Genomic DNA, 18,892 nt, shown 5'->3' with positions numbered 1-18,892 from the left:
CGCCTTGTGAAGTCATGTGAAGTTATACAAAACATTTCCATAAAAGTCATGTTGTAAAAGAAAACATAGATCTCCACCCCCAAAACCTCCCACCTCCCAAGAAAAATGAAGTTTACAAAAGCATACTATATGTATTCAGACATAACCAGTTCCTACTCTGGGTAGGGATAAAATTTTTTCATCATAAGTCCTTAGTAGCAGTCACTGATTATTGTGTTTCTGAAAATAGCAGTCATTCACAGTGATCATCCCACAACATTATTATTACTTTGTACACAGTACATATCACTTTGCTTGAATTCAAGGAAGACATTTTAGGTTTTTCTGAAAGCACCCTGCTCATAGTTTCCCATCGAATAATAATATTCCATCATAATTACATACCATGATTTATTCAGCCATTCCTAATTGAGGGGCATCCCCTTGATTTCCAATTCTTTGCCCTGAGAAAACCACCTACTATATTTCTGCACATATAGGTCCTTTTCTTTAAAAAAAAATATTTGGGGATTCATGCCTCATAGTGGTATTATTAGATCAAATGATATGCATGATTTTATAGCCCTTTGGGCAAAATTCATATCTTTAATCATTTATCAATTGGAGAATGACTTTTTTTATATAAATTTGACTCTGTTTTCTATACATTTGAAAATGAGGTCTTCATCAGAGAAATTGGCTTCAAAATGTTTTTCCCAATTACTATTGCTAACTATATTTCTCCCCCATTTATTTACTCCTTATCCTTTCACCCAGACCCTCCTCAAAAGTGTTTTGCTACTGACCACCCCTTCCCCCAATATGCCCTCTCTTCACCTTCCTTTCCTATTTTCCTGTAGAGTAAAATAGATTTCTATAGTCATATTAAATGTATATGTTATTTCCTATTTGAGCTAATTCTGATGAAAGTAAGGTTCACTTACGCTCCCTTGTTTTCTCCTTTTCCTCTTCAACTTAAAGGCATTTTCTTGAGTCTTTTATTGCAAATAATTTATGCTATTTTACCTTTATCGTTCCCATTTTTCCAGTACATCCCTCTCTCAACCCTTAATTATATTTTATATTATATTACTGTCTTCTTTTAATCTGACTTTCTTTTTCACACCCACTTTCTCTTATTGTTTTCTACCTTTTACTTCCCTGATTAGTAAGATAGATTTATATTACCAATTGTGTGTGTGTGTGTGTGTGTGTGTGTATACTTTCCTCTTTTGAATATATTTAGATGTGAGCAATGTTCAAGTTTTGCTTATCCCCCATCATTTTTTAATATTGTCCAGCTTAATTTACCTACACCCACACCCTCTTTCTATAAAGAATCTACCTTCCACAATAATGATAAAATTCTTAGAAGATACACACATACACATACATACATAGATACACATACACACATACACACACATACACACACACACACACCTATATATATATATATATATATATATATATGTATGTATATATATAATATTTATATACAGATAGTTTTTCCATCTAGGAAGGTAAACAGTTTAATTAAGTCCTTTATGATTTCTTTTTTCATTTTTACCTTTTTATGCATCTCAAATCTTACATTCAAAAGTCAAATTTTCTATTCAACACTGGTCTTTTCATCAGTATGCTTGAAAGTCCTTTGTTACAAAAAATGTTCACTTTATCCTTTGAAGGATTATACTCAGTCTTTTTCTGAGTAGATCATTCTTAGTTTTAATCCCAACTCTTTTGCTTTCTAGAATATCATATTCCAAGCTCTTCCCTTTTTTAATGTAGTAGATGCTAAATCTTGTGTGATCCTGATTGTAGTTCTATGCTGTTTGAATGGTTTCTTTCTGGCTGCTTTTAGGTATTTTGTCTTGGATCTGGGAGTTTTGGAATTTGGTAATATATTTTAGAGTTTTTATTTTTTATTACTTAAATTAGATGCAGGGGATTAGTAGATTCTTTCAATTCCTACTTTGTTCTCTGGTTCTAGGATAGGCAGTTTTCCTTGACAATTTCTTGAAATGTGATGTCTAGTGATGTTTTTTCTTGAATCATGGCTTTCTCCTAATCTATTTTCCAAATCAGTTGGTTTTTTCCAATGAAATATTTTATATTTTCTTCCATTTTTCATTCTTTTGACTTTCTTCTATTATTTCTTTATATCTTGTGGAGTCATTGGCTTTCACTTATCAATTTCTAATTTTTAAAGAATTATTTTCTTTAGTTAGCTTCTGTTTTTAAATTATTATTTCTTCAATATTTATATGATTTTTTAACTAACCTGTTAGTTCTCTATTCATGATTCCTTTCCTTTATTTTCATATATTTGCCTAATTTTTTTTTCTTTATCACTTTTATTTATTTTGAAAATTACTTTTTATTTCTTCCAGGAATTCTTGTAGCACTTGTGTCCAACTTATATATGTTTCTTTAAGACATTGCTTATAGCTGTTTTGACTTCATTATTTATCTTTCTGAGTTTATGCCTTGATTTTCCTTGTCTTTGTGATAGATTCCTTTATCTGCTCAATTTGTTCTTTGCTCTTTATTCATTTTTCCACCCTATTTCTTTATTTGGAATTTATGTTTTTATTAGTCTCTATGCTTGATGTGGGAGAGAGAGGTTCAGTCTTAGTTTCAAGGCTTTATCCAATTCTGTTTCCAGAGTTAGTTTGAGGGGACTGGAAGTTTTCAATGCTTTCAATGTGGCATAATCTAGGGAAATATGTGGTCACTGCTCTCCTGATCCATATTCTGGTCCTCACTCAGGGAAATTCCCTGATCCTTTCAGATTATAATTGATACTGACATTCAATATCCTTGGTCCCTTGAGAATAAAAGTGATACTGCTTCTCATGGCTTGTACTCCTTCTTGACCAAAAGTACTCCTTCCTGCCCTTGAAGTATGACCTAGAAGTGAGTATAGCTAATGGCCAAAGAATTTCTGCACCTTTGTCAAACTCTAGAACAGACATCTCCTGTAGTCTTTCTGACCAATTGGCAATTTCTCTTACAATCTCTGGATTGGAAGTTCCCAAAGATTGTTGCTGCTTTTGTTGCTACCACCTATTCTCACTACTGGTATTTAATCCACATAGCTTTGAACCAGACTCCATCTCTATGTCATGGGTTTCTCTTTCCAAACTCCTAAATTATCTTGGGCTGGAAAAATGTTCACTTTGACCTTTTCTTGGCTTTGTCACTTCAGAATTCAATTTGAGGTTTATTTTAAAGTTATTTGGAGGGGAATTGTTGAAAGGGTTTAGCTGGGTGCATTCTTTCCTCTGCCTTTTTGGCTCCAGAAGCCTGATTTAATTCTACTAAGAAATGTATTGAATAATCTATAAATATACTTTATTGTCTAAATAATCGGGAAGATATTCTCAAGATACCTGAAGAAGGGCAAAATTCAAATAATGAGGAAAAGTATCAAGGATGAAAGAGTAGATAAAAGTACCAAAGAAGAGAAGAAAAAAGGAGCCAGGATTGGATTTTTATGACCTTTCAACTATTTCTCCTTTTTTAAAAATAATATCATCTCTGAGTTTTACAGTGAGTTGATATATTCTCCTTTCTGAAATACCTTAAAATCATATCTCATTGTTTTTAAAAATATATTCACTTCAACATTCATTTTTTTTCCCGTATATGCTTGATCTGATCATTTTTTCCCTTCCCTCATGTTCTTCAGAGTAGTTATCTTCCTTGGTTTAAGTTATTGAAATAAATGTCATCATTCCCTCTCATCAATGATGAGAATAAATTGCTACAAAATATTAATAAATTTCCATTTTCCATATGTTTTTCTATTTCAGTTTCATTTAAATGTCTTTTGATATGATTGATCTATTTGACTCTCCCAAAAGGTTTTCTGCAGATTTTCCTCCCTTGTGCTATTTTGCTTTTGTTTTCTTTGCATTATTTTTGTTTTTGTTATTCTATAAAGTGTTTTGCATTTTGTGGCCACTTCTTTCTATTTATCAAGGAAAGATGTGTTAAAAAATTATTTCTATGATTTTGAGGGGACATTTTTGTGATGATAAATTTATATTATTATATTCAGTGTTTCAAGCTAAAATGGCCATGTAAATGAGATCCACACTCAAGAAATAGTGCTAAAATGTTCACATGAAAATCAAAATGTTAAGAAATTACTTGTGTTCAAATTATTAAAAACAGTTAGAGGGACATCTCATTGCACTGATTTAGCAGAAAAATTATCTTGGAATACTAGTATAGATGGACAATGAAGATTTTCTGGAATTTTATAGTTGGAAGAAGATAAACTAGATTTCTTTTGGGGAAACTGAATTTTCAACAATGTATAGTTGTTCCCTGGCACAAATATTAACCTATGTATCCACTAATATTTTCCTTATTATTAGCCTATGTAACTGTTACTCAAGGCACACAAGAATTTCTGGATGGTCAAAATCACTTATGAATGAAAAGGTAGAAATACTTCTAAGATACTTCTAAGCATAAGACTGTTGATATTACTAATGAAGATTTATGATAATAAGAAGTGATATCATCTAGGAAATATATGAGAAACTAAGTGAGTCAGTTATGCAGCAAGAGCCTAAGATGACAAAGGGGCACCTGGAGTACTTTTCTAAGGTGAAAAGCTAAAAATGTTAGAGGGAGACTACTCAGATATTTGGTGAAGCAGTTATGGTGAATTCAAAGTAAGAAACAGATAGAAACTGAGCAAAATAAGAAGGTCCAAGTTGACCAGGACCCATATCAAATGTATAAAAATACTCACATCTGTTGAAATATTATAAATACACTATTTCTCCTGCTGAATTATTATCTCCTTAAAAGAATTGTTATCATCACAAGTTACCTAAGAAATCTGAGGCATACAGAGGAAGAGGTTAGATTACTTGCTGCAGATCAGATTAGTTGTAGAATGACAACTACAACCAAATCTTCTGACTGATAGCAAGTGTTTTTTACTTTTTCTACCATGATGTCTTTATTACAGTTACAAAAGGAATTATTATATTTTATCATAGAAGTGTAAACATAATTATAATCAACAACTTCAGTATTTCATCTTTTTTGGCAATACAGATGAAGTTTGAAACTGAGTATTTCATTTTGTTTTAAGATCTCTGATGATTATTACTAGTAATGGTCCTTACATTGTCAAGCCTTGCAGATTTGCAGATAAAAATGTTTATTTTAGACTAACTTAGCCTAAAACTTTAAAAAGTGTTTAAAAGTATAGAAACAATAATGAACTTATGTGGATGATTATTATGAATTTACAGTGGGAAAGACTAATGTGATGGTACTCTATTAGATATGAATGCTATTATTTTCAGATTTAATCTACTTTTTTTTTCCTTTTAAAGAGAATTACACTTAAATCTTAAAGCAATTCAGTTCTTCAGGGCAACTGTAAAAATTATTGATGCATTTGTTACTGTGGTCTTCTTTGCAGTTTACTACAGAATTTAAACTCTAGAGCTTAGGTCTTAAGAAGAATGGGAAGCTGGCAGGGACAGGACAGAGAATTGAAGAGTGGGAGAACCTGGGATGCTGAAGACCGAGTTATGCTCCTCATCCAGAACATTGGCAAGGTTTAGAAGATCTCTAGAATTGTTGATGGAAACAGAAAGTTGGAGGAGGCTCTAACTCTAAATCCGGGCTCTTTCCAAACTACTCTTTTATATTATCTGTTTAAAAACACATCCAAAGCCTTTTATGCATTGTCCTCTTTTCTAAACAACCTTTTGTATTTCTTAATTTTTTGTTTTTAAGTTCGTATACTTTTAGAATTTTCTGCTAGTGGGGCAAACTTATGCATCTAAAATTTTATGGACTGCAATCTTTCAAAAAAAAGATGTCATTTAAATCTATAAAGTCTAGAGTCTACCTATTTAAATTGTAAGACCTTTTTCTCTAGTCATTTTCATATAATAATGCTGCTATGCAATAATATGGGAGCCACCTGCCACTGGCTGCTGGAAGTCTAACTCAGACCTGTAGAATAGATCTCTTCATGTGAGAGGATGATGATAATAATACAAGGATATTGAGAGGCAGTTGTGTTTTCTAACCTCTCTCTTCTTCCCTCTTGCCTCCAATTTATTTCATTTCCAATCCACAAGCAACAGCTGCATAAGTAAACACTACTTTGCAATCCCTTCAAGTGTTATGATTCACAGCTGTGAAGGGGCTTGGAGAATTGACCTGCCCTTTCACTTAGACATAGTCCTTAACAATTCCCTGTTTTTTTGTTTTATGGAAACATGATTATTTTCCCGCCACAAAATAGTTAGTAAGTTTGTGCATTAGCTGTTATCTGAATGCACATGCTAAAGTATCTAAAGTATGCATGCTAGAGAATGTCAACTATAGCATATATAGCACTATAGCAGATGTTGAATCTTGTGAGATATCATGGAGGCAAACTTTCAAATGGAGAAGAAGACTATAGTTAGAACAGGCATTTTTCATAAGTCTTTCATCAATTTCCTGGCTCAGCCCTTTGATGTGTGTTGGCCCATTTAATTACCCTGTCTAAAAAAATTTTACGGAGTATTTTCTCCCTTTCCTTCCCCACAGGTTATCAAAGGAACTCTAGGAGAATCCTACTCATGAACAGCTCTGGAATGCTGCTGCTTCTTTGTTTCTTGTGTTTCTTATGTCCCACCTTTGGGCGTCATATGTTGGGATATGAGAGCCATGTGTCAGTGGCTGCTGGAGGTTTAACTCAAACATGTAGAATGAATCTCTTCATATGAGAGGATGATGATAATGATACAAGGAAACTGAGAGGCAGTTGCATTTTCTGACCTCTCTCCTCTTCCCTCTTGCCTCCAATTTATTTCATTCCCAATCCACAAGGAACATCTGCTTTAGCAAAGGCTGTTTTACAATTCCTTTAAGTGTTGTGATTCACAGCTGTGGAGACTCTCCGGACCAGTCTTGGTCTTAGTGGAGGAGAGAAGGAGGCAGGACACTCAGGAGGATGGTCAAAGATGGTGTGTCCTTATTTCAAATTCTCTCAGCCCTTAAATACCTTGGTATGATTACATCATTATAGCACACTAAGTATGTGCTAACTAGAGAACTATTATATCATCACATCACATTGAGCCAAGTGCTAACTATAGTAGTATTACATCACCACAGCACCAGTTGTGCAAGTGCTAACTATAAGCACCCTGCTATTGATATGCAAAAGCCTATCTTTACTGTAAGTATCCCTTGCTTCAAGTAGAACACAGGTGATTACCTCCTCCTTGACTTCTCAGGAAAGGTAAGAGCCCTTAGTGGAAATGGGGAACCAAACCAGACATTGTCAGCAGGTTCTCCCTGGGCTGAAGTGTCTTATAGCTTACCCAGAGTTCCCTTACTATCTGTGGCCCACTGCACTGCTGTGCCAAATGCTCACATTGTGAGTTCATATGAAAAGATAATTTATCTTATTCTTACTCCAGAAGGATACATGTGGTCTCAAATAGCTAATAATCTATGTCTTAATCTTCCAGGACTTTAATACAAAAATAATTTAGCCAGTCGGCAAATATTTTTCATGTATCTATAAGACACAACTGGTCTACTATATTAATACTTCAATTGATATCATCAATGTTCATAATTCCTTCAATATAAATAACAACCCATCCATTCTTTCTCATTCTGTGACATTCTTATCTATCTTTCTTCATAATTGCTCCAGATAGGATCCAAACAACATCCAATACAGTTCTAGTCTAGATCTTTTGGAATTTCATTTGTATCAATAGTATACTGAATATATCTGTCCAATACTAATTGGTGATTACTTCAGTCATTCACTATATCTAGGATTGAATTTAGCCTTATTCATTCTTCAGTGTTCTGTCTATAGTAATCTCCATCTCCCTTAGGAGTAGTTCTGGAATCATTCTCAAATCAACTCCAGAATAATTATGTTGATTTGCTCCCCTATGGGTCCACTCAAGTTCCTATAACTTTCCAAACCAAAATATCTCAACCAAACCACTACTCTCCAATATAATTTATGTTCCCCTTTGTGAATATAGGCTTCTTGAGGGCATAGATTATCTTTAATTTTGTATCTCTTACTGCAGTGATTAGCAAATAATAAAATGCTTTTTCCTTCCTTTCTTTTTTGTTTCCTACCTTTCTTTTTTTTCTTTTCATCAGTTATCTCTCACTTTTTCCACATTATTGACCCACCAATATCAACTTTAAGTATATTTGTTATCCTTTATTTTCTTATATCTAGAACGTCATTGGAAATTATTGTATGAGAACTCAAATTCATTATTTATTTCTTCAAGAAATATAAAGCTCACAGTATTAAAGTATGAATTTTTTTCTTTCTTTTGTACTTTTCTCGATAATAAGATTTTGATATCTCTTTCTCATCACTTTCCAAATTCACCTCTATAATATACATATACTGCATATTCTCATTTAACCTTTAAAATATGTGTATATATTCTTATCCTTATTGATCTAATATATATTGTAGGATAGCAATCATATTCATTATAATGTTTCAAATATTTACTTTAGTTCTTCAATAAAATGTAATTTTATCAATATGTATATAATTTACAAAAAATGTGGATAGTGGCCTTTCTATGACTTAGCAGATAGGTTTATGAGTTTCTATGACCCCAAAAAAACATTATCTCTTATGCCTTTCTGAACTTCTCTGATAATCCTCAAAGCACTGTTTTTGATACCTTCCAGTTTGGTTGTTAATAGAATTGGTGATTCACTGGTATTGTGCACAAGGAATCATACCACACTAAGCATCCAAGTAGAATTTTACACTCCTTCATTAAAACATTTCATCTAGAAGAATAAAAAACCTGATTTCTAATCCCACTTTTCTCTGTTTAATCTAGAACATTATGATTAGAATAAATAGTCTCTAGGTAAAAAAAAAAAATATATGATTCCATCATCATCAGATTTCAGGGAGGACAGCACATTCCAGTTTAGAAATTGGCTGGCTGATTTTAGTTACCTTGGCACCTTATTGAATGAAACATAAGGAGTATCAGCATGAAAGCTTTAGTTTTTATTAGTGATCTATACAAATGAGCTGTAGAATGAATCACCTAAAAACTTCAAAGTTTAACGTGGACAGCATGATGAATATACCACAACAAAGTCATGCTGTTTGATTTGTAGGCAAAGCATGGGTGTTGAGTCAATAAAATGCAATATCAGCAAGAAATGTGTATAAAGGCAGATATTTGCTAACTTATAGGCAGAGGGTTCATATTTCTCATTTACTTAGTTTATTACTCATTAATTTTTAAAAAATGAAATCAGCTTTTTTGAAGCTAGTTATGAGCATTTACTTCTTATAGTTCAGCCCTTTAAGTGCTATGGTTGGGGACAAAAGCATCTGTGCCTGCAAAGAAATATGAATTATATCAGGATGTTCTAACAGTAATCATGAGAGATGTGCTTAAGATAGAATATTGTTTTAGTGGGCATTAGAAAAACTTAGGCAATGCAATAATCACAAGAAAAGTGAAGTAAACAGTTTTTTTTTCCTTTCTTGTCACTAAATATATCCAGGATAGTACTAAGAGCTACAACAGCCTTCAAGAAGATATTAAACAGGTTAAATAGTTTAAGTACTTCTATTGCCAGAATGGAGTCTTTGTGTGAATTCATTTCAGATGTTCATTTTCTTTTCTCTTTTCCTTTTCCTTCTTTTTGTTTTAAATGTCTTCTTGTGTTTGGTACATGTTATTTTTTTGTAATAGTATATAGAATCTTTTGTCAGTAGGCATTTACCACCCTCAAACTCCAGTCAAATGACAAGGTGAATTCACTACACACACACACACACACACACACACACACACACACACTGATTTTTTTTTTGGTGGACTTTTCTCTACTATTCCTTCACTTCTCTATCACCAAATAAAATGATTCTTCTTTCCCCTACTCCTGTCTTTCAGAGATATACATGGTCTGGAATGAACTAAATCTGAGGGAAATTAAAGATGTACTAGCAACCAGGCTAATTTGGTGTAGCAACATCACTTTATATTTCTATTTAATTACCATATTAACTTTTGTTTAAATATATGTTTAGTTTTTGTCCTATTGAAGCAATATGAATCAGAAACTTATTGCTTAATCCTGTGGGTATAAAAATTCCTGTGTGATCATTCATTGTGTATTAGGAATAATACAAGTTGTAAACAGGCAGAAAGATTAAGAGAAGTTGTTGCCTATAAAAATTTTTTATTTGGAAAAAGAATATCACTATAATGCTAGTCAATAGGCCAGATGTACAAAGTTGTTATTGGATTTTTTTTCTCCTCCATCTTTCAATTTCTACTTCTGGTGCAGAAAATGAAATATTTATTATTAGCATTTAATATGATTATTTAGAGTGATAGGGAAGCAAAATAAAGCTTTTTTTATTACTTTGAAAATACCATTTCTTTAGAGAGAACAAAGGCTAGTGAGTTCATTGGCCCACAAAGAAGGAAAAATATTTATTTGATAGAGTTTTTGAAGAGAGAGAACCTTTTGAATCACTTTACATCACACTGGATTCAAAGTGTATTGCTTAGTACTGCTTATAATAAAGATACAAAGAGCAGAAGTAGTTTTCTTGCATATAACATATTTACACACACATTCAATTATCCTCATATGTTGTAATATACAAATGAACACTTTATCTTTAGGTTTTTATTTGTAGAGAACATTCTCACTACATATTATGATTTCCTATAGTCTCTTTCTTTCAGGAATGGAAAGAAATATATAAGAAAACACAAATAAGAAAAAGCTAATCTATCCATAAAAAATAATGGATCATAGAATATTACTTATTTAATACGAGAGTTAAAGGGAAAGTAAAATATTTCTATAACATAATAACTGAAAATTTTCTATTTTTCAGTTACAAATAGATTTATAATAATTGACAAAGATGATCAGCTATCAACCAATAACCATTTACTAAGTTCCTAGTTCATTCCTGATAATATTCTAAGTGTTTAGAACACAGTGACAGAAATGAAATAGTTCTTCATCGAAAGAAGTTATATTCCATTTGGGGATACAACAGAAATACATATGTGTCTATATAAAATAGGCATAAATACAAGCTACCTTGGGTAAAAGGAGTCACTGGAAGCAAGAAGGATTATAAAAGTCTTCATATTGAAAGCAATACTTGAAAGCTGGACATTCAAAAGCCATATGCCCTGTTTAAAGGTCAAATACTGGATGGTATCTAAAATCATAAATAATACTTTGCAAATATAAATTGATTCTCTTTTGTAATCTAATTTCTAGAGTTAATGTTTAAATACAAACTTTTTTGAACAATCAACAAATACTTAAAATTTAATAGATGTTAGACAATTTTCCATATCATTGGAATATTAATACAAAAGTGAAATAGGTCTCTACTCTCAAAAGACTCACATTTTCCTTATGGGAGTAGGAAATGTATAACATGTTCACAAATAAGTAAATAAACACATATTAAAAATAAATATATGTTGATTTAAAGGAACATTTTTAACTTTTGGGAATCAGAAATGATCCTAAGGAACCTTGGCACTTGATCTGAGCCTTGGAGAGAGCCAAGATTTCTAAGTATATGTAAGTAAAAAAAAACATTCCATAATTCAGAGACAACCTGAGCAAAGGTGAAGATATGGGAAATGGAATGTTATGTATGGGCAGAAGCAAACAGGGTGGTTAAGCTGAGTTTTAGTATATACAAAGAGTCCTACATAATCAATCTCTAGCTAGAATATAAAATACTTTAATCATCAAACAGAGGAATTTGTATTTTATTCTAAAGTTATCAGGAAACCATGAAGTTCCAAAGTGGGGAAATGGGGAAATGATTATAGTCACGAAAGTTAGCCCATGATTATGTGAATATGCTTGCATTTTCTCAGTAATACATTTTCTCCAAAGCTACCAAGCTCAATAGAGGTTGTTATGTGCAGACTCACTTCTGATTCAAGCAGGAACTACTTGGTAACTATCACATCAATAAATACTTAAACATGTTCATCATATGATGATCGCTAATATTCAGTAAAATTGGAAAAGATTCCATGAACTTGACTTATCATTTTCTGTTAATAAGGGGTGCATTAGTATTTATAATAAATGTCCTTCAATCGGCATCATTACCTCATTATATATCTAATCACTTAAAATATGACAAATAGGAATCTTTGGGCTTTACACTATCAAGAATGGGGAAATAAATGAAGATTTTTGAGCAAGAAGAGCCTGTTAACTTCTAAATATCCTTTAAGATATAATTAAGACTCTGACTCCATGAAGGCATATAAGTCCTTTCTAATCACTCATTCTGAAATATTTTTAAAATTTTTCAGGATATTTTATTTGTCATTTATATACCTTGTATTTTTTGATATTTATATACCTTATATTTATTTGAATTTAACTTTTCATGGGTATATTTTTTCTCTCCTCAAGTAATCCAAAAACTTTGTTTCTTCCACAGTGTCTAATACAATGCTCTGCACATAGTAGATTATAATTAAAATTTATTAAGGAAACTAAATAATTTTGAGAACATAAAAGGACAATTAAAACACTGTTAATTTTTCTTCTTGTTGAACATTAATGGTCACATATAAAAAACAATTTCACAAATGGTCCTTTGTCAATTGTCTCCCGCTTTTGCAGTGTGTCTATAAATAAGAGTTTTAACTCTATATATTTGCCTACACAGAAAAAGTGCGTACTCACTCTCTTCCTAAATAGCATTCTTCTCATGAAGAGACCTTTGAACATTAAATCTTTAAACCAATGGCTTAAAACTTTTTTTTTTATATCATGGACTCCTTTGACAATCTGGCAAAATCTGTGGACCTATTTTCAAGGGGAAAAAAGTTCTTAAATACATAAAATTATAAAGGAAACCAATTATATTCTATACAAATATCAAGATATTCAAAGATATTCAAGGTCACAGATCCTTCCAAATTCTCTTCACAAAACCATTGGTGGTCCACAAACCACAGTTTTAGAGTAGTTGAGAACTCATGCTTTGGAGAGTTTCATTTAACCTTGTGTGGGATGCAAAGATCCTAATTGACGGCTCAAAGGCCTGGTACAAACAGAAAGTTTCTTTATTCCAATTTTCATGAGAAGGGAGGCAGTCCCTTCACCAAAAAGTCTGAAGCAGGGAAAGCCAATTTTACAGAAGTAAGGAGCATAATTATATAATCAATGTTCATAGAAACTATTTGCCCACTCATCTCCTATGAATCCTTTTAAAATCATTGGCAACCTGATCTTTATTCCTTATTTGTCTTTGGAATACAGGTGGGCTTTTTGTGGTACCAGGGTCTTGGTAAAGCAATAAATATTTCAAAATGTTATTAAGAAAAAGGGGTCTGTTTTGCTTCAATGGTAAATAATTAAGCAAGAGGGCTTAAAGGTTTCTAAATTACTGAGCTAGTAACTAAGGGGATTTGGTCTGTTTTAGGCTTTTCTCAATCAACCAGATAGGGATGGCTAAAATATCTCTAGACCATTAAACAATTAGTCAGGTTCTTTTCTAAGCAATTGAGTAAAGGTCAAGGGGTTATCTCTTAAATATTATCTGCTGGAAGAGCAAGTCTTTGCTCTTCTCCCAGAGCCTAATGATTAAACTGAGCCTTGGTGCTGAGTTTTGAATTACCCAAAGCTATTATTCTGAGAAATCCTCAATTTCCCATTTCACTCAACCTGAACAATCTGTTTGTATCAAAAGGCAAAATGTAATATAGAACAATCTGTTTGTATCAAAAGGCAACCAGAGATTCTAGGAAGACAGTGAAGTAGGTTGGTAAATTTTCAACTCTCCTGATTTCCCCCACAAATAGAACAAATTTGTGTCTAAAGGAGAACATAGACTGGTGAAAAACCAAGAAGACTTGGGGCAGCACAGAAGTCTTCCTAATATAATCCTACAAAATACAAAGAAAGATTTGAGAATATCCAAAGAAAAAAAACAGCCTGGATTAAGCCTGTGAAGTGCAAACATCCCTGGGCTAGTTCCATAGAAACACAAAGTGGAGAATCCTGGAGGTACTTGGATGTGGCTAGAGACTTAGCAGGAACCCCAGAAACTTGGACCTGGTCTGTTTGTAAAGTCAGAATCTGACTCTGGGAAGACTGAAGGAACCTTGTCTGATTAGGAACACCAGCCCCAGCTGTGCTGCAGGGAGAGCACAGGGGAAAAGGAACCAGCACAACTATTGAGTGCAGAGGTACTGGGGCAGGGGTGCTGCTGACTTCAGGCACCTGCTGGAGGGGGAAATCTTGGTTTAGGATTGCTGGTCAGAGGAGAGAACTGAAGTAAAACTAGAGACACCATCTGTCTTTCACCCCAGGATTAGAAGTGCTTACACTAATCAATACCTCTTATTTTAACAAATAATGAACTGGCAAAGAAGAAAGAACCAGCCATAGGAACTTACCATGGGAACAGAGAAGATTGGGGTCCATCTTTAAAGGAGGACATTGAAGTAAAAAAAAAAGTTTGATGTAGAGGGCTGAAACTCTTGAGTGTTGCACTGAAGTCGGTTCAAGCACTTGAGGTTAACTACCGATTGGACAATATTCTATGGGCATGTGCTTGCAGAATGGCCCTTCCCACTATCCTGTGCTGGCTCAATAATTGGTGTGTACAGAGAATTGTAGGAGGGACTAGGGGATGGAGTAAGACGAGCCAGGATCACTTTGGTGGTAGACAAAGAAGAAGGAGGTTGTGGAGATTCTGCTTCCATCCCCTTCACTTCTGCCCCTAAAGACCAAGAATAAAGACTAAGGACTTTTGCTTATCCTGACTCCTGCTGATTCTAAAGTATCCAGGGTGCTAATGTGGTCATCATAGTTTCTATCCCAAAGAGTAACAAATAATGGTACCCTGCTCAGAGAGAATTTATAGAAGAATTCAAAAAAGAATTTAGAAATCAAATGAGAAACATTGAGGAAAAATTTTAAAAAAAAAACTATCCAAGAAAAACAAGAAGATTATGAAAAAATGTTAACCAACTAGAAAAGGACATAAAAGTTTCAAAGATGAAAGTAATTCTTTAAAATTAGAATTGGTCAAAGGGAAGCCAGTGAAGCTTTGAGAGACCAAGATATAAAGAATGAAAAAAAAAACAGAATGTGAAATATCATATAAGAAAAATGAAAGATCTGGAGTACAGATCACAAAGAGAAAATATAAGAATAGTTGGGCTGCCTGAAAGTTGTGACCAAAAAAAGGGCCTTGACACAATAATGCAAGAAATAATCCAAAAAAATTGTCCTGGAATGTTAAAACATGAGGTGAAAGTAGAAATCTGTTTGTATCAAAAAAAAAAAAAAAGAAAAAAATCCAACAATCACCACCTCAACAAGATCCTTTTATTACCAAATTACCAAATCCCCAGATCAAAGAGAAAATTTTGCATGAAAACAAGGAAAAAAATTCAAATATGCTGGAGCTACAATTATAATTGTGCAGAATTTGTCAGTAGCCATGATAAAAGTCTTCAAATCCTGGAAAAACATTTACTGACAATCAAAAGAACTGGTCTGAGGCTAAAACTATTATAACAAGCAAAATTATATATAATATTAAATGAGAAAAAATGGACATTCAGTGAACTTACAGATTTTCAGGACTTTCTATCAACCAAACCCAAACTTAATAGAAAATTTAACATGTAAGAGCCAATGGCAAAGATCAATTTCCATCATATTGTTTATGAGTTGTTTTTTTTTTACTAAATGTATAGCATATATTTAAGATTGACATCAACAATAGGGCAGCTCAAAAGAAAGATTGAGCAGAGGTAAAATAAAAATAGTAATTATGTCATACTGCAGAAGCATTAGAGAGGGGAGAAGGGCTGATAGTTCTGAAAACCTATTCACTTTGGGAATGGATTAAATAGGCAGCACTATATATATACTATGAAGGATATAACACTCTCCAAAATCTATTAAAAAATAAAGGGGTAGAAATGAACAAAGGAGGAAGCAAAGGGTGAGGGGGAAAGATAAGGGAGATGTAATGTTCTTGGTCATTTTCTGGAGGTCTTGGGAGCAGCCTTCCTTTTACTTCAGTAATCACCACAAGAGTAGCCAGGGGTTAAAGTCCAAATCCTTTATTATCTCTTTCAAAGTCTTGTCTCCTTTCCTAGGGCCCAGTTAGCTTTCTTAAAGGCCTTCCTGAAGTCTTGGTTCAGTGGAGAAAATGCAGGAGGACAGGGTATGAGATGGGATAAATGAATCTGAGTACAAGGGCTTGGGTTTCAGCCTCCAGTCCACTTGTCTTCCCTAACTCTGAATCTCGCTGAGGCTCCCAGCTTATATGCTCTACACTGAGTATAAACTAATCATTATATCACTAGGAAACCATTATTTGTTGTAAGATTAAATCAATCATACTGAACTTAGAGAACTATTAATCACCATGCTAAACTAGGTAACCATTGTCTCATCACTGAATTAGCACCTTGTAAGAATCCTTGTTTCAAGTTCAGTTTACTGGCCCATAACATCTCCTGCTTTCTTTTGTTTTAAAACATAGGTGGCCTCACTCTCCCTGACTTCTCAAGGAGGTGAGAATCCCTAAAAAGGAGGCGATCACACCTTCCCTGACTGCTCAAAAAAAGGGTTAAAACGCCATAAAAGGAGGTGATCATGACCTCCCTGACATCTCAGGAAAGGAGATGAAAACCAAAGGAAAATAGGGAATCAAATCAGATTAGCGGGTTTCTGAAAGATCTGACTTGAAACAAATGTGCATAAATTCATCAACATGGGAGGTCTTACAAACAAACAACATGAATCAACATGAGAAATTATACATGTCGATAAGTCTTAGAAATAGTCCAAAACTAATTGATTGTCCATTATTTCATGTATCAGAGAATCCAATAATTCCTGCAAATTTTGAAGTCTTGTAATAGTCTTACCATGTCTCAGGGAATGCAATGATTCCTGCTGGTTTTGAAGTTCTGCAACAGTCTTATCAACAATTTTTCATCTCAGAGAATGCAATGATTCCTGTGACTTTTGAAGTTCTGTAACAGTCTTGTTATCAGCCATGCTTTTTCAGTGTCAAAGGTTTCTTAGGTCTTCTCCTTTGTTTTGAGGTTTTTCACTGTTTCTGTCTCTCTCCAATGGACAAGGTGAATACAGCTCGTTGGCTTCCATCTGATTCCTTCTCCATTTGTAGAGATACAAGCAAACCCTTTCTCCCAAGCAGTTAACCTATCTGGTCCCTTGCATTTACCACTTTCTCTCCATTATCTGCAATCTGGCAATTGCATTGGAGCTGCACGCACTGGACACTGCCTTTCTGTCAGGTTAAAAAACTTGTATTCTCCCCAATTGTAATCCCTTTCTGCCAGCTGATTGCTTCTCTATTGATTGATCATATCAGAGTCCTGAACTTCTAAAGACTCTCTGAGTGTAACCTCTACTACCATCATGGCCCACCTATTTTTTTGTTTGTAGTCTTGCAACTGGGCCTTGCTCTCATTTCCCTGGGTCTATCTACATTCTGAGGCCCACTGGAAGCCCCTGTTGCATTTTGGACCCAGGATTTTGGGTTTTATTCTCTCACCTGTTTTCTCACTCTATCTCTATGCCTACATTGAGCTTTCAGATGCCCTACTTTACCACACTTAAAGCATTGACAAATCTCTCTGGATGTCCCTTGCCAAAAGGGACCCTGTTTTCCCATGTTCTGCATCATAGCCTGGGTATAAAAGGCATTTGTGCCGACTGTGGCATGGCATCTTATGATCTCCTCTAAAGGAGCATCCTTGTGTAGTCCCCATATAATTCTTTTCCAAACCCCATTAGCACTTTCCTTAGCCAGTTGTCTTATCATAATGCCTATAGCTGCATTTTCTCCAATGGTTCTTGTGACAGCTGTCTGCAGATGTCCCACAAAATCTGCAAAGGGTTCATTTGGACCTTGCTTTATTGTTGTGTAGGCTTCCCCTCCATCTTTTCCTGGGAGGGAGCCCCATGATTTTATAGCAGCAACAGCAGCAATTTGCTCATATGCTGTGGGTTTATTAATTTGTGCTAAAGTGTCTGCATACTGACCTTTACCTACTAGTTGGTCAAAGGTGATTTGTATATTAACTCTACTTTGCTTATTGCATTGGGCTTGTATCCTGAATAGTTCACAATACTCTGAAAGCCACAACCTTTGTCTAGGTTCTAAACATGCCCTTTCTATAGATTTCTAATCACTAGGGGTAAAAATTTTATAAGCCAAATTCTCTAATACCAGCTTAACATAAGACAATGTAGTCCCATAAAGAGTGCAACCCTTTTTAAAATCGTTAATAATTTCCAGATCAAAAGGAGTGTATCTTCTCCTTTGTTGACCTGAAGAGTCAAGCTCTTCAATCACAGGGTATGCATTTATCAAATCAAATATATCCTGTCCCTCTTTTTTAGCTTTAACTAACGCCTTTTGTAGTCTTGTCATACACTGCTTCATAGGTGGTGCTGATTGTGTTACTGCCCCTCCCCCTCCTCCTTCTCCCTCTGCCCATTAAAGGTTGATTGAGGGGGGTATGCCAGGGGATGGGAAATGCCCTAATGGCTCCTGCTGTGAAGCACCACACTCCTTAATTTCATCAGAATTGTACTTAACTCCATTCTTGTCCAATTCTTCATCCTTTTCACTTAATTTGTCAATATCCTCCCCCTCCTACACTTTCTTCTTTTTCCTTATTCTATAACTTAAATAATTTACTAAAACCAATTGTATTAAGTTATATGTATAAAATGTTTATTTAGGAATTTGAATCAGTACCGTTATCATTGTAGTATTCACATAGTTATTCTCCTATTAATTTCCATTCATCTGGATCTAATTCTTTTT

At 34.0% G+C, this 18,892-nt stretch overlaps 1 protein-coding gene across 9 annotated transcripts in view; it reads left to right on the top strand.

Annotated features, from left to right (window-relative positions):
- Nucleotides 1-18,892, top strand: part of PIEZO2 (piezo type mechanosensitive ion channel component 2) — a 545,237-nt gene that overhangs the window by 283,632 nt on the left and 242,713 nt on the right. The gene's annotated exons all lie outside the window — the stretch shown is intronic.

The sequence above is a fragment of the Sarcophilus harrisii genome, chromosome 1 (assembly GCF_902635505.1).
Source record: "Sarcophilus harrisii chromosome 1, mSarHar1.11, whole genome shotgun sequence".
Taxonomy (NCBI): domain Eukaryota; kingdom Metazoa; phylum Chordata; class Mammalia; order Dasyuromorphia; family Dasyuridae; genus Sarcophilus; species Sarcophilus harrisii.
The sequence above is the reverse complement of the archived record's forward strand: the minus strand, read 5'-3'. Positions and strand labels throughout refer to the sequence as shown.